Genomic DNA, 17,734 nt, shown 5'->3' with positions numbered 1-17,734 from the left:
CATCTCTATGAACGAGATCATAAATCAACTGTCCGCCGACTAACCATCTACCCACACTACCTCGCTGTCAGTCCCTTACTGGGCCAGGAATTCAGGTACAGGAAGGTTGTCATAGACTCTCTTTCGCTTATCATGAAGATCTATCTTCTAGACCAGTGGTTCCCAAACTGTGGGGCGCGAGGGGTCGGCGGGAGGGGGTTCACTTTTTTTTAAAGGAATCAGTCCGGCTTTAAACTTACTCTTGAAAGTTGTAATAGTAGAGTGCACAAGGTGCAATTTCTAAATTGGGTAGTGCATCATCAGTTCCTCTTGTCATGTGAGTTATTGCACTTAGAGAGCTATTTATAACTTGTTAGAATGTCTAGGTCAACTAGCCCATGTCAGCTAAAACAAAAATATTTCGTTTTTTTAGCCCATAGGTATTATTGTAATTTCTTTGTCACTCAAATAATTTAGCGAATTGCAAGAAAATTTGCTTTAAAACTGCAAAATGTTCTTTGTACCCCATGACAAAATGTGTAGAATTGGAGGAAATTAGCTTAAACCTGAAATATTATCTCCACCAACAAGAGGGGTGTGAACAGTTTGTGTCCATAGAAACAGAAGGGGCGCGGGATGTTCCCAAATGCTGGAAGGGGGCCCCGAGTGGAAAAAGTTTGGGAACCCCTGTTCTAGACCATGAAACTGATTCCATGTGCCATGCAGGCCTCTATACTCACATCTTTGTCTGTCTCCCCAATGATGAATAGATAGGCGTTTCACAGGGCAAAGATGGGTACTGTGACAAATGTGCCATGTTTTTTGAACGACGTGACCTATGAGTAACATGCTTCCCTTATTCATTCACACACACGCATATAGCTGATTATCTTATTGTGAACACAGTTTGACAGTGGAATGACTGCAGTGTGCACACTAGTGCTTTGTCTCTCTACGATCATTCATGTTTTACATTCACATGAGCACTGTAATACACTGCTCAAAAAAATAAAGGGAACACTTAAACAACACAATGTAACTCCAGGTCAATCATACTTCTGTGAAATCAAACTGTCCACTTAGGAAGCAACACTGATTGACAATACATTTCACATGCTGTTGTGCAAATGGAATAGACAACAGGTGGAAATTATAGGCAATTAGCAAGACATCCCCAATAAAGGACTGGTTTTGCAGTTGGTGACCACAGACCACTTCTCAGTTCCTATGCTTCCTGGCTGATGTTTTGGTCACTTTTGAATGCTGGCGGTGCTTTCACTCTAGTGGTAGCATGAGACGGAGTCTACAACCCACACAAGTGGCACAGGTAGTGCAGCTCATCCAGGATGGCACATCAATGCGAGCTGTGGGAAGAAGGTTTGCTGTGTCTGTCAGCGTAGTGTCCAGAGCATGGAGGCGCTATCAGGAGACAGGCCAGTACATCAGGAGACGTGGAGGAGGCTGTAGGAGGGCAACAACCCAGCACCAGGACTGCTACCTCCGCCTTTGTGCAAGGAGGAGCACTGCCAGAGCCCTGCAAAATGACCTCCAGCAGGCCACAAATATGCATGTGTCTGCTCAAACGGTCAGAAACAGACTCCATGAGGGTGGTATGAGGGCCCGACGTCCACAGGTGGGTGTTGTGCTTACAGCCCAACACCGTGCAGGACGTTTGGCATTTGCCAGAGAACACCAAGATTGGCAAATTCGCCACTGGCGCCCTGTGCTCTTCACAGATGAAAGCAGGTTCACCCTGAGCACATGTGACAGACGTGACAGAGTCTGGAGAACGTTCTGCTGCCTGCAACATCCTCCAGCATGACCGGTTTGGCGGTGGGGCAGTCATGGTGTGGGGTGGCATTTCTTTGGGGGGCCGCACAGCCCTCCATGTGTTCGCCAGAGGTAGCCTGACTGCCATTAGGTACCGAGATGAGATCCTCAGACCCCTTGTGAGACCATATGCTGGTGCGGTTGGCCCTGGGTTCCTCCTAATGCAAGACAATGCTAGACCTCATGTGGCTGGAGTGTGTCAGCAGTTCCTGCAAGAGGAAGGCATTGATGCTATGGACTGGCCCGCCCGTTCCCCAGACCTGAATCCAATTGAGCACATCTGGGACATCATGTCTCGCTCCATCCACCAACGCCACGTTGCACCACAGACTGTCCAGGAGTTGGCGGATGCTTTAGTCCAGGTCTGGGAGGAGATCCCTCAGGAGACCATCCGCCAACTCATCAGGAGCATGCCCAGGCATTGTAGGGAGGTCATACAGGCACGTGGAGGCCACACACACTACTGAGCCTCATTTTGACTTGTTTTAAGGACATTACATCAAAGTTGGATCAGCCTGTAGTGTGGTTTTCCACTTTAATTTTGAGGGTGACTCCAAATCCAGACCTCCATGGGTTGATAAATTTGATTTCCATTGATAATGTTTGTGTGATTTTGTTGTCAGCACATTCAACTATGTAAAGAAAAAAGTATTTAATAAGATTATTTCATTCATTCAGATCTAGGATGTGTTATTTTAGTGTTCCCTTTATTTTTTTGAGCAGTGTATAAACATGTATCATATCATACTTAGAGAACCAATCCACTACTTTCTCAACTCAAATGAAAACAGGAAAATAAACTAGTGAATATATTTGACATTATTTATAAACTACTATATATATATATACAGTGAGGGAAAAAAGTATTTGATCCCCTGCTGATTTTGTATGTTTGCCCACTGAAGAAATGATCAGTCTATAATTTTAATGGTAGGTTTATTTGAACAGTGAGAGACAGAATAACAACAACAAAAATCCAGAAAAACGCATGTCAAAAATGTTATAAATTGATTTGCATTTTAATTAGGGAAATAAGTATTTGACCCATCTGCAAAACATGACTTAGTACTTGGTGGAAAAGCCCTTGTTGGCAATCACAGAGGTCAGACATTTCTTGAAGTTGGCCACCAGGTTTGCACACATCTCAGGAGGGATTATGTCCCACTCCTCTTTGCAGATCTTCTCCAAGTCATTAAGGTTTCGAGGCTGACGTTTGGCAACTCGAACCTTCAGCTCCCTCCACAGATTTTCTATGGGATTAAGGTCTGGACACTGGCTAGGCCACTCCAGGAACTTAATGTGCTTCTTCTTGAGCCACTCCTTTGTTGCCTTGGCTGTGTGTTTTGGGTCATTGTCATGCTGGAATACCCATCCACAACCCATTTTCAATGCCCTGGCTGAGGGAAGGAGGTTCTCACCCAAGATTTGACGGTACATGGCCCCGTCCATCGTCCCTTTGATGCAGTGAAGTTGTCCTGTCCCCTTAGCAGAAAAACACCCCCAAAGAAAAATGTTTCCACCTCCATGTTTGACAGTGGGGATGGTGTTCTTGGGGTCATAGGCAGCATTCCTTCTCCTCCAAACACGGTGAGTTGAGTTGATGCCAAAGAGCTTGATTTTGGTCTCATCTGACCACAACACTTTCACCCAGTTCTCATTTACATTTATGTCATTTAGCAGACGCTCTTATCCAACTGGTGCATTCAACATATGATAGCCAGTGGGACAACCACCTTAATGACTTGGAGAAGATCTGCAAAGAGGAGTGGGACATAATCCCTCCTGAGATGTGTGCAAACCTGGTGGCCAAACCTGGATTTTTTTGTTGTTATTCTGTCTCTCACTGTTCAAATAAACCTACCATTAAAATTATAGACTGATCATTTCTTTGTCAGTGGGCAAACGTACAAAATCAGCAGGGGATCAAACTTTTTTCCCCTCACTGTATATGACGTTATACAGTAGTTCAGTGTTCTTAGACTTGGATTAGCAAACACAACGTGCCACTGGAACACAGGACTGATGGTCGCTGATAATGTGTCTCTGTACGCCTATGTAGATATTCCATAAAAAATTTAAAAAATCAGCCGTTTCCAGCTACAATAGCCATTTACAACATTAACAATGTCTACACTGTATTTCGGATCAATTTGATGTTATGGACAACAAAATTGCTTTTCTTTCGAAAACAAGGACATTTCTAAGTGACCCCAAACTTTTGAACGGTAGTGTATGTTTTTAGTTTCACATTGGTTGTGTGAACGAAGCCATACGTTTCCTGTCCGGTAAAACTGAACTTTTTTTTAAAGTTCTGAGAACAGAAGTGAACATTTTGGCTGTTCGGTGAACGTTTATTTTTAAGTTGCAGGGAGGTTCTGAGACTGTTTTACTCTGGTTCCTTGAACGTTTTATTAAAGCTCTGAGAACAGAAAATGTAGATTATTTAGATTTTTTCAGTAACACTGCATGCTTTTTTTGGTCTCCAAGCACAGGTAGGTCACATGGAAATATAGGCATTAACATAGGAATTAATCATGCACACACATTTCTTTTTTATTGTGACATGGCATCAGTGAGATTTGAACCTATAATCTTCTGTTGTCCATCTTCTGTTCTCTGCCTACTGTTCCATCAGGATGGAAATGATCACTCACTAAGATCAGGTGTGGCCAATTAGCGGGTGCGGCCACAGTGATCCACACAACCACGCAGGGGGAAGTGAGTATTTTTCTCCGTTCATACAATACATGAGTAATAAAGGCCTAGTTAAATGTTATTATTATTACATACCCCTACTTCCCACATGTTCACCGCAAACAGAACCGTTGTTGTACTCACCTCTGAACACATTTAACAAGATAGAGGATAGAAAGAGTTTTGTTGATGCTGAGAACTGAATGTATATGTTTTTAAATAGCATTCTTAGAATGTTCTCTGAACATTACTAAAGTTTTCTTGTGTTTTTTATGGAAAGTTTTCTTAATGTTCTCGGAACAATTTGAGGACATGATTTTAAATAGAACCATGAGGGAACCTGTAGGAAACATTATGCTGAAGTACTGAAATTCCCACAGAAGAACGTGATTTCTTAATGTTCTCTAAACTATGAGAACATTCTTAAGGTCAAACCAGTTGGAGAACGTTCCTAGAACATTACCAACATTTTCAATTGAATGTAACCATGTTTGAACTTTTAGGAAACGTTCTGTAATGAAAGTAATTAAATACCAATAAAACTTAAGTTCCTTAAGTGTGCCAAGCAACTATCCTGCACCATTCCCAGAAAGTTGTAGAAAGGTTGTATGCAAAATAACCTTAGGACACCCACACTCTCACCAAGCTCTAAGAAACATATGGTTCTCAGAAAGGTATGTGCTAGCTGGGCACCCAGTATTACGCCACTCGATGACCATGACATGTTGAAAAAGATACCTAGATAATCCACATGGCCTGATCCAATTAGTGCATTGATTTGAATGAAAAAATAGATATATTGACGCAGCAGCAGTGACCCTGGGAGTGTAAAGCACCGTCTGCAACATGGGACACATAATTTGTCTTTGTATTTATTAAGGATCCCCATTAGTTCCTGCCAAAGCAGCAGCTACTCTTCCTAGAGTCCAGCAACATAAGACAGATCTATACATTTTAAAATATTATATGACATTACATTCCATAACACTTTACCCAATACATTTAGTGGGTTCCCTCAGGCCTCTACTATCACATATTTACAATACAACATCCATCTGTACGTGTATGTAGAGTGCGTGTCTTATCATATGTATGTGTGTCAGGTCCCTGGTGCATTCTATTGATTGTAGCTGTAAAAATACTCTGCAACAGTTTGCTGCCTAACATAATACAGATGTTTTCCGGGAACTCTGTGGCATGTTTTGATGAGGAGGTTTGATCCAAACTTAGGTCTGTGTAGAGCTGCAGGGCTGTCTGCAATGCAATGGCACACCTATGACAGTTCAACTCCATACACAAGGGGTCATAGTTTACCCTCCATACCAACTATTGTACCAACAACAAGCAGCCCAGCCAGTACTGGTCTAAGTCTCAAAAGATTGCTTGTGAAAGTTCTATATACTGTATAAAATGGTATACTGTATATAAGTACACTCTTAGAAAAAAAAGGTGCTATCTAGAACCTAAAACGATTCTTCGATTGTCCCCATTTTTGTTTCCAGAGAGAACCCTTTTGGGTTCCATGTAAAATACTTTCCACAAGGGGGTTCTACATAGAACCCAAAAGGGTTCTCCTATGGGGACAGCCAAAAAACCTTGCTGGAAAAATGTAAGATAATTTTTTATATTAACATAAAAGGCATTCTGAAACACATACACAGAAATGTACACACTATACATTATATGCCCACTCACCCACACACACTCCCAGGAACCAAAAACAAATGGCCCAGGTCATAATGCACCTGCCTTGTGAATTAGCCTGTGTAGCCTAGCTCTGGCTCCTCTCGACCTTAAGACGAGTCTTGTGAGGATTGTGGGCGTCCTAAAGCTAAACAACATGTAAGTGTTTGTGAGAGACTCACCTTTCCACAGAGTGGTCATATTAGTGTGTAGCCCAAACTGTTCGGACGCTTCAGAATTTTTTTGTGTCAACGCACATGCAGAAGTGCAACATCGGCGGATGTGGTAGAGTGAGATTCATCCAATGCAAAAAACAGACATCTCTAGCTTAAACTGATGGATTTTGATGGGGATGTTTTTATTATGCTGATTATATTTGAGCGGAAATCGACTCTAGGGGGTTAATTAGGTTATTGGATTAAGCTATTTCAATTGTTCAACTGTTGTTTTCAAACGGTTGTTTTTAAACTGTTGTTTTCAAACAGGTGTTTTCAAACAGGTGTTTTCGTGTAGGTTGATACATTCCATGGATACAATAGTTTGCACATGTAGTCCATTCCACGTGCATTACATTTGTAGGCTACACACAGCATCTCCAATATTGTCAGCAGTAGTCGTGCAGATTAATTGGGATGAGTGCATCCCGGAGTGGATGACTGGGGGACAGCTTGTGGATGGTGGGGTGACAACTATGTACTGTATGTGTGAGTAGAGTGTGTGTGGATGTAGACTTGCAGTGTACAATCTAATGGAACTGGGTCGAATGGATTGCAACATCTACACAGCTTCACAATCAATCGCACTGATTGGATGGCTGTTGATGTATAAAGGATAATTAACAACTCACCACATCAATTACAAACTAATTACTAAATACACCCTTTTCAATAGAGGGACAATTATAACAACTGAACAGCACATTTTCTCAATAGGAATTATGAGATGTTAAAGTAGACTATTAGCAATTAAAACAGACTGCTATAAATTATCTTATTCAAAGTCCAGGTCTGCATCCCAAATGGCGCTCTATTCCCTAGTTAAATAGTGCACTATGTACTGTAGGGAATAGGGTGACATTTGGGATGCAGACCTGGACTTTCAATAAGAGCTGAATTCCTAAACGGTCAGGGAGGAAATCGCACGAGAGCAGAGCAGTAACATGACTAAACGGGTCTGACTTGGATTTCATGGATTCCATATGAATAAATAAAGAATGTAATTGTTCATTAGCTTTGGTGTTTAATGATTTGTTGTAATTGCTTGAGTTACTGAGGCCTGATCATAAAAAAAGGGACAATCTTTCAAGTCATTGTTCAGATGTGAACTGGTGGAATGTACTGGAACTATGGTTTTCCGTTTGTCGCAATTTACATCAACATAGATTAATACATTATTTTCCAGCTGCAAACAATGACAAATGCATACCACAGGGAAAATATGCCACACATCTCTTGACGTGAATGACTGGGTGGAGTGAATGGGACACCTGGCAGTCTATTGTCTCTCTTCATCAGTGTCCAGCAGTGATCTCTATCCAGATCCAGTCACAAGGCTCCTTCAAGGAAATGAAAAAGTCTCACTTAATGGGAAGCCTAATGACGGTGGACAGATGGAATACATCTCCCTTTACACTATATTTCACTTGAATGAAGGGACTGCTTGTTGACAGATAACTGTTTGAGGGAGGGAGAGAGAGAGAGAGAGAGAGAGAGAGAGAGAGAGAGAGAGAGAGAGAGAGAGAGAGAGAGAGAGAGAGAGAGAGAGAGAGAGAGAGAGAGAGAGAGAGAGAGAGAGAGAGAGAGTGTGATCTGTCACTGTGCTGCTCAGACAAGCCCTATGTATTTTTATTCTCCACCTCCTTCATTGGGCTTGCTACACTCAAGGCTGGAATGTAGTGTTTGTGAAAAATAAAATATAATTGTATATAACATGCTCACGGTACATGTTGATGCCTCTTCATGGTTATTGATTTGCAAACCCAGTAGTCATGCTTTATAGAATGGTGTGTGTGAGTGCTTGCTCGAGTGTGTGACTGGCTTATATGTGATTTTGGTAATGTGTCGGTGCTTGTGTGTCTGTGCTTTTGTGTGTGAGTCTGTGCGCTTGTGGGTCCATGCCTTTGTGTGTGTTTGTGTGGGGGGAGCGGGGAGGGGGCTGCGTGTGTGTCAAACAATGGGCTCCAGCCATTTTCCCCCTCATAACACGAAGTCAATACCCCTGCTAGGATCTCTGCTCCCAACCAGGCAGGTCAGATTTCACAGAGTGTAAAAATAGCAGCTGGCAATTCATTGCCTCTGATTTATGGAGCATGTCAATATCGAGACTAACAACACATTTTGCTGGGGAAGATTGGTGGTCCACTGGTCAGATATTAACCACAGCCTCGTGACACAATTGACAGCTGCTGCCGGGTGTCAAAATACAGTTGTTTTCAAAACTCCATCATCTTTACTGACACCATGAGAGCTCAATAACCAACGTCAACAGCTAGTTAAAGTTTTATTTTAAAGCTTGTCTTGTTCTTGACTTTTCCCAGACAAATCTTGTAGTTTTTCTAGTGGTCTAGTAGTTCCTAATGCATCTGATCTTTTAGTTTCTTAGGGTGTTTTCACACTTGGTCCCTTTGAGCCAATTTTTGGGAACTCAGTGCAGTTCGCTTACATTTTTGTGCAGTGTGAATGCTCCAGTGGAACTCAGACCCCTCAAAACAGCCCCCCGATGCGAACCAAATTGAGACCATCTCGAGCACTATAAGCTACTGCAACACAGTTTCCCCTGCCATAGCCCCTCACATTAGTGCCACAAACTAAAAAGATTATGTGCAGGTTGGCGGAACAATTTTGAATAAAAGCATTATTTTAATCTGCAATTATTCTTACATTTTAGCAGATGCTCTTATCCAGTGCGACTTACAGTAGTGAGTGCATACATTTTCATACTGGCCCCCGTGGGAAACGAACCCACAACCCTGGCATTGCAAGCGCCATGCTCTACCAACTGAGCTACAGGGGACTTCTTCTGCCATTTATCCTGTTACCAGTCATTTTTACATGTAAATATTATATTTTGATTATATAATTAGTATGTCTTATTTTATAACTAAATGCAAATGATTAGCTTCCAAAGTGTATGTACAGTTGAAGTTGGAAGTTTACATACACTTAGGTTGGAGTCATTAATACTCGTTTTTCAACCACTCCACAAATTTCTTGTTAACAAACTATAGTTTTGGCAAGTCAGTTAGGACATCTACTTTGTGCATGACACAAGTACTTTTTCCAACAATTGTTTACATACAGATTATTTCACTTATAATTCACTGTATCACAATTCCAGTGAGTCTGAAGTTTACATACACTAAGTTGACTGTGCCTTTAAACAGCTTGTAAAATTCCAGAAAATGATGTCATGGCTTTAAAAGCTTCTGATAGGCTAATTGACATCATTTGAGTCAATTGGAGGTGTACCTGTGGATGTATTTCAAGGCCTACCTTCAAACTCTGTGCCACTTTGCTTGACATCATGGGAAAATCTAAAGAAATCAGCCAAGACCTCAGAAAAACAATTGTAGACCTCCACAAGTCTGGTTCATCCTTGGGAGCAATTTCCAAATGCCTGAAGGTACCACGTTCATCTGTACAAACAATAGTATGCAAGTATAAACACCATGGGACCACGCAGCCATCATATCGCTCAGGAAGGAGACGCATTCTGTCTCCTAGAGATGAACGTACTTTGGTGCAAAAAGTGCAAATCAATCCCAGAACAACAGCAAAGGACCTTGTGAAGATGCTGGAGGAAACAGGTACAAAATTATCTACATCCACAGTAAAACAAGTCCTATATCGACATAACCTGAAAGGCCACTCAGCAAGGAAGAAGCCACTGCTCCAAAACCGCCATAAAAAAGCCAGACTACGGTTTGCATCTGCACATGGGGACAAAGATCGTACTTTTTGGAGAAACGTCCTCTGGTCTGATGAAACAAAAATAGAACTGTTTGGCCATAATGACCATTGTTATGTTTGGAGGAAAAGTGGGTGGCTTGCAAGCCGAAGAACACCATCCCAACCGTGAAGCACGTGGGTGGCTGCATCATGGTGTGGGGGTGCTTTGCTGCAGGAGGGACTGGTGCACTTCACAAAATAGATGGCATCATGAGGAAGGAAAATTATGTGGATATATTGAAGCAACATCTCAAGACATCAGTCAGGAAGTTAAAGCTTGGTCGCAAATGGGTCTTCCAAATGGACAATGACCCCAAGCATACTCCAAAGTTGTGGCAAAATGGCTTAAGGACAACAAAGTCAAGGTATTGGAGTGGCCATCACAAAGCCCTGACCTCAAACCTATAGAACATTTGTTGGCAGAACTGAAAAAGCGTGTGCGAGCTAGGAGGCCTTCAAAACTGACTACGTTATACCAGCTCTGTCAGGAGGAATGGGCCAAAATTCACCCAACTTATTGTGGGAAGCTTGTGGAAGGCTACCCGAAACGTTTGACCCAAGTTAAACAATTTAAAGGCAATGCTACCAAATACTAATTGAGTGTATGTAAACTTCTGACCCACTGGGAATGTGATGAAAGAAATAAAAGCTGAAATAAATCCTTCTCTCTACTATTATTCTGACATTTCACATTCTTAAAATAGTGGTGATCCTAACTGACCTAAGACTGGGCCTTTTTACTAGGATTAAATGTCAGGAATTGTGAAAGACTGAGTTTAAATGTATTTTGCTAAGGTGTATGTAAACTTCCGACTTCAACTGTAGGTACATCCCTGGCGGCTGTTCTATAACAGGTTCTGATGGTATGGCTTGTCCTGCACTGTGTATTGACCCAGAGTGCATTGAGTGAATGTTGGAAAAAGATTTTGGTTATTTTCTAAACATAGCAATGTGAATGCAAAGAGGAATCAGACCACAACAATTTTGAAGTGAACTTAGACATTCAATAGTTTTTAAATGACATACATCCTATTGTAACAGTCTACATTGTTGTGTCATTTCCCCTCAGAAACATACCAACTACAGTGGAGGTGAGGGCCCTACTGTACAACTCTATCAAGCCCTTGGAGGGCTTGGTCAAGCATGGACTCCGTAATAGTTGGACTTACATTGTCCTGTAATACTCCCTGCATGCAGTGACAAGCTGCAGTCAGACCTGGGAAACTGCTGAGCGGCACAATTGTCATCTATGAAAAATGGAGACGCAGTGGAGAGGGGAGAAAAATAGCAGGAGGGCTACCACGTTTAAAAAAGAGTGTTGTCTTTCAAGGGGTGTTCCTTTCGCCTCCGACTGCGTCGGGTACCATCAATCACCAGCCTGTCCCCCCATCAGGGGGGAGGGGGGCAGTTAGGAAGTGAGGGACCTTGTCCATTTTCTCAGGAATGTCCTACAACTTTGTATTTTATGAGTGAGAGGGACAGTTTGAGACTGTTTTTCCAAAGCAAAGCTTGAATTGAAAAGATATGTGTCGCATTAAGTGCAACATTTGAAACCTTATTTTGAGCTATCACTGATATACAACGGCCATTGAATTTTAGTGGCATCGTTTGTAAATGATAGCCTGGTGATGTCATAGTCTGAGGTGCACATAGTTAAATCTGTACCGAGTTCAAACCAACGCTTTCTACAGCTAACCCAGCTAAATACCTGACAGTTCAATAATAAATACCAAAAATAATGCACCAGCCTTTCTACAGCCATCATCTAAAAATAAGCCCCTTCCAAGTCCATCCCCACTCCCCATGTAATCTGTGATAGGAACAGTGGCGAGGAGAAGAAGGGAAGTGCTGATTTCTGCCATGCAGTAGCCTCACCCCATGGAGAGAGATAGAGAATGGAGCGGTGGCATCACTGCATGCATAATTAATGAGTGTAAATTAACCCTGAGTGGGGCTCCATCAATCAGGGGAGCTGCCATAACAGGGTGCCATCTGGGGGTGCAGGCAGGGCCAGGCCCAGGGTGCAAGGGGCCTGGGGTATGGATGGTGGCAGTTAGAGGTTGGAAGGGGTAGGGTGGTCTGTCAAGTGGAGTGTTACACCCACTCCTCGAATTAGCCACACACCATTTCAACAGGTGGCCTCTACAGTAATGTATGGCATGTGGGCAGGCCCAGACTAAGGGACTTGAATTTGGAGGAGAAAACTGGGCCACTTTGAATTCAAAAACAGAGCCATTGAGCTGTGTGGATCCTTCATATCAAAGAGAATATTTGTCATACTTTCAAAAATTATTTGAACTCAGAGACATTGTTTTTGTGTTGTGTTATGGAATGTTGTGTTGATTGACATCAACAAAATACCTTATAGTGGAGGATTTCAATGTGAGCATTGATCTGAGTGTAAATACCTATCTAGTGCTGTTAAATCTGTAGAAATGAATTATTAAAAAAATTAAACATATTTGTCTATTTATTTCTTTATCCCCACTGTTGTGAAACGCAGAGAAATATTTGATTAATTGCCTTAAAGATAGCTATGTGGGGCACTTCCTAGAGAGGCCTTTTTGCACCTGCAATATTTTTATTCTGGATTCTGACAAATTCTTATATAACAGAAGGAGAAAGAACAAAAATAGATTAAACAAACAGACAGAAAAGCTCTTCTTGCTGTTATAACTATTTAAGGTGACCCAGGAGGGTATCCACATTGGGTGCATCAGGTTAATCAACACACATGGAAGTGTGAATTCACTGCATTTTCTCTGTTTACTTACAAATGATTAATTTATCACAATTCTACAGAGTGCTATATCCTATTATATCCTGTGAAGTTAGATGCAATTTGAAGATATTACAGGATATTTGACGGACAGTATACTACCATTTTTTTTACCTCGATCAATAAAATATAGTGCACTTCTTTGTGGCATTGTGCTGTCGGAAATGAAGTTACCTCAAAGGCACGTTAAACTACAGTTCCCGCATACAAGCCACATTAGAGATTCAAAGCATTATTCAATGGAGAGAAAGGCTATTAACTCAGCTTTCTGGGACTGAGTCCAAGTCCGATCAGAATTCTGGTGTGGTTAAATCCCCACAAGAGTTCCTCAAACGGGGCTGGCGCTTTCTTCCGACAGACAAGCAGCGGACACAGACATAATGACGTTAGCCACAGTGGTATTATATTTGGATGGCTGTTTGTTTAACTGCATATTCATTGGCTGTTTGCTGATAAAACTGGCGGAAACCTCTCGGAGGAGTCGGACACCGCTGACGAATTGCCATGGAGCTTTTGGAGATGACTATTGTTTCACTCTCTTCACCCTGACACTCCACGCGTTAGAATGACTCGGGTAAATTGACTTTGAAAAACGCGCTGTGGCTGGTGTAAACGATTGGTCTGTGGATCTCTGTGACATCCATCACTGTTACAATCTGTTTTTGATAGAAATGGGGATACATGACACGGAAAATTATTGTGCTCTTACTCCCAAACATTTATGTCCAATTTATGACCATAGTCCAATGTCTGAATGAAATCCCACTCTTTGGGGTGTCCACCCACTCTGGGTGAAAATGCGCTTTGGTGATGAAATGTAACTTCCTTATGTTATGAAATACATTTTACCAAGACAAATATGATTTTTCATGATCTTAATCATTAATTGGCGGCTTTCTTACATATAATTAAAATTATTTCGTAACCTAATACATCAGATTATAAGCACTGAGCTCTGTTGACAGAGCGATGCGCTTTTTCGCAGCGACTTTTGAGGATTTTACATACGGTGGTAGGTTGTCTGCAAAGATGTTTGAACTGAATTCAATGTAAAAGGCTTTAAAAATAAAAAGCTTGCAGTATGCTCAGTTTTTGGGAGAAATCTTCTAAAAAGATCAGGAATTTCGCATCTATATGAAAAGCTTATACTAAACTAATAAAATATTTCATTTCATGTCTCAAAATCTATATCTAGTTTACCTCTTTGTTTTATGTCCTCAGGATTTGAGAAGAAAGATGATGAGTTCAACGGTGAGCCTGTCAGTAAGCCTTAATTCTCTCACAGCATCCAGCCTAGTTGACACAATGCGATTTTCCAGAGTTTTGATCACTTTTTTTTCTGGCCTCCATTGATTTAGTCACCCTAATTTTGGCCTAATTTGGATTATGATACTTTTCTATGAAGCCCCTAAATAAAATCTGGTGCAACCAATTACCTTCAGAAGTCACATAATTAGTTAAATATAGTCCACCTGTGTGCAATCTAAGTGTCACATGCTCTGTCACATGATCTCAGTATATGTACACCTGTTTTGAAAGGCCCCAGAGTCTGCAACACCACTAAGCAAGGGGCACCACCAAGCAAGCGGCACCATCAAGACCAAGGAGCTCTCCAAACAGGTCAGGGACAAAGTTGTGGAGAAGTACAGATCAAAAAAATATCCGAAACTTTGAACATCCCACAGAGCACCATTAAATCCATTATAAAAAAATGGAAAGAATATGGCACCACAAAAAACCTGCCAAGAGAGGGCCGCCCACCAAAATTCATGGACCAGGCAAGGAGGGCATTCATTAGAGAGGCAACAAAGAGACCAAAGATAACCCTGAAGGAGCTGCGAAGTTCCACAGCGGAGATTGGAGTATCTGTCCATAGGACCACTTTAAGCCGTACACTCCACATAGCTGGGCTTTACAGAAGAGTGGCCAGAAAAAAGTAATTGCTTAAAGAAAAAAATAAGCAAACACGTTTGGTGTTCACCAAAAGGCAAGAAGGTACTCTGGTCAGATGAGACTAAAATTGAGCATTTTGGCCATCAAGGAAAACGCTATGTCTGGCGCAAACCCAACACCTCTCATCACCCCGAGAACACCATCCCCAGTGAAGCATGGTGGTGGCAGCATCATGCTGTGGGGATGTTTTTCATCGGCAGGGACTGGGAAACTGGTCAGAATTGTAGGAATATAACATAATATGCCATTTAGCAGACGCTTTTATCCAAAGCAACTTACAGTCATGTGTGCATATATTTTTTTTTACGTATGGGTGGTCCCAGGGATCGAACCCACTACCCTGGCGTTACAAGCACCATGCTCTACCAATTGAGCTACAGAGGACCACATGATGGATGCCGCTAAATACAGGGAAATTATTGAGGGAAACCTGTTTCAGTCTTCCAGAGATTTGAGACTGGGACGGAGGTTCACCTTCCAGCAGGACAATGACCCTAAGCATACTGCTAAAGCAACACTTGAGTGGTGTAAGGGGAAACATTTAAATGTCTTGGAATGGTCTAGTCAAAGCCCAGACCTCAATCCAATTGAGAATCTGTAGTATGACTTAAAGATTGCACCAGCGGGAACCGATCCAACTTGGAGCTGGAGCAGTTTTGCCTTGAAGAATGGGCAAAAATCCCAGTGGCTAGATGTGCCAAGCTTATAGAGACATACCCCAAGAGACTTGCAGCTGTAATTGCTGCAAAAGGTGGTGTGAATAGTTATGCACGCTCAAGTTCTCTGTTTTTTTGTATTATTGTTTGTTTGTTTCACCCCAAAAAAATATTTTGCGTCTTCAAAGTGGTAGGCATGTTGTGTAAATCAAATGATTCAACCCCCCCAAAAATCAATTTTAATTCCAGGTTGTAAGGCAACAAAATAGGAAGAATGCCAAGGGGGGTGAATACTTTCGCAAGCCACTGTACAGTACAATGAGGAGAAATTGGGATTCTGGTGTATCACTTAATATATTTGTTTTTTCTTTGCTATGGTTTTAGTGAACAGCAGCTGTAAGCTCAGTACATGTGTAGTACTTTGTTTCCCTCGTATTCCTCTATTTAGGTCAAGCAACAGATTGTCTTCAGTGAGATAGAACATTGTCAAAATCACTCACCACATTGCACTCACTGACATAAAGGCAGTGAGTGCAAAAACTGTAGAAAATCATCTTGCTCTTTGTTACTCATATTTTATTATACTAAACTGTAGAACTGTGGTCATTTTGGTCAATGATGGGTTCATTGAAAAGTTTCTTAAAACCTATGTATTTACATGTTACTACATAGACAGGTACAGTCTAATTACAGAGTACTGTATCTCCATAGTGAGTTAATATGCAAATCCTTGACATTGTAAGCCTACCTACATTCCAAGTTTCAAGTTTTAATGTGACATGCACAAGTACAGTGAAATGCCTTTCTTGCAAGCTCTAAATCAATAACAATGTAATACAAAAAATAACAAAGTAGAACAAAAACACATAATAAATAAAAATAAGAAGAACACAAAGTAAATAAGCACACAGGGTCAGTCAGTCCACATTCAACCATTCGTTGTAGGCTACATACAGTGACTTCAGAAAGTATTCAGACCCCTTGACTTTTTCCACATTTTGTTGTGTTACAGCCTGAATTTAAAATTGATTAAATTGAGATTTTTTTGTCACTGGCCTACACTCAATGCCCCATAATGTCAAAGTGGAATTATATTTTTTCAAATTTCTACAAATTAATTAAAAATGAAAAGCTGAAATGTCTTGAGTCAATAAGTATTCAACCTCTTTATTATGGCAAGCCTAAATAATATCAGGAGTAAAAATGTGCTTAACAAGTCACATAATACGTTGCATGGACTCAATCTGTGTGCAATAATAGTGTTTAATGTGATTTTTAAAAATTACTACATCATCTCTGTAGCCCACACATAAAAGTATCTGAATTTCAAACACAGATTCAACCACAAAGACCAGGAAGGTTATCCAATACCTCGCAAAGAAGGGCACCTATTGGTAGATGGGTAAAAATAAAATAGCAGACATTGAACATCCCTTTGAGCATGGTGAATTTATGAATTACCCTGTGGATGGTGTCAATACACCCAGTCACTACAAAGATACAGGTGTCCTTCCTAACTCAGTTGCCGGAGAGGAAGGAAACCGCTCAGGGATTTCACCATGAGGCCAATGGTGACTTCAAAACAGTTACAGAGTTGAATGGCTGTGATAGTAGAAAACTGAGGATGGATCAACAACATTGTAGTTACTCCACAATACTAACCTAATTGACAAAGTCAAAAGAAGGAAGCTTGTACAGAATACAAATATTCCAAAACATGCAACAAGGCACTAAAGTAATACTGCAAAAAAATGTGGCAAAGCAATTCACTTTTTGTCCTAAATACAAAGTGTTATGTTTGGGGCAAATCCAATACAACACATTGATGAGTACCACTCTCCATATTTTCAAGCATAGTGGTGGCTGCATCATGTTATGGGTATGCTTGTAATCGTTAAGGACTGGGGAGTTTTTCAGCATAAAAAAGAAACGGAATGGAGCTAAGCACAGCCAAAATCCTATAGAAAACCTTGTTCAGTCTGCTTTCCACCAGACACTAGGAGATTAATTCACCTTTCAGTAGGACAATAACCTAAAACACGAGGACAAATCTAGATAAAGGCGCATTGTTTGTAACTTATTTTGTACATAATGTTGCTGCTACCATCACTTATGACCGAAAAGAGCTTCTGGATATCAGAACAGCGATTACTCACCTCGAACTGGACGAAGATTTTTTCTTCAATGAGTCCGACGTGAAGGATATACTGGTT

The sequence above is a fragment of the Coregonus clupeaformis genome, chromosome 36 (assembly GCF_020615455.1).
Source record: "Coregonus clupeaformis isolate EN_2021a chromosome 36, ASM2061545v1, whole genome shotgun sequence".
In the NCBI taxonomy this organism is placed as follows: Eukaryota; Metazoa; Chordata; class Actinopteri; order Salmoniformes; family Salmonidae; genus Coregonus; species Coregonus clupeaformis.
This window is presented reverse-complemented; position numbering follows the sequence as displayed.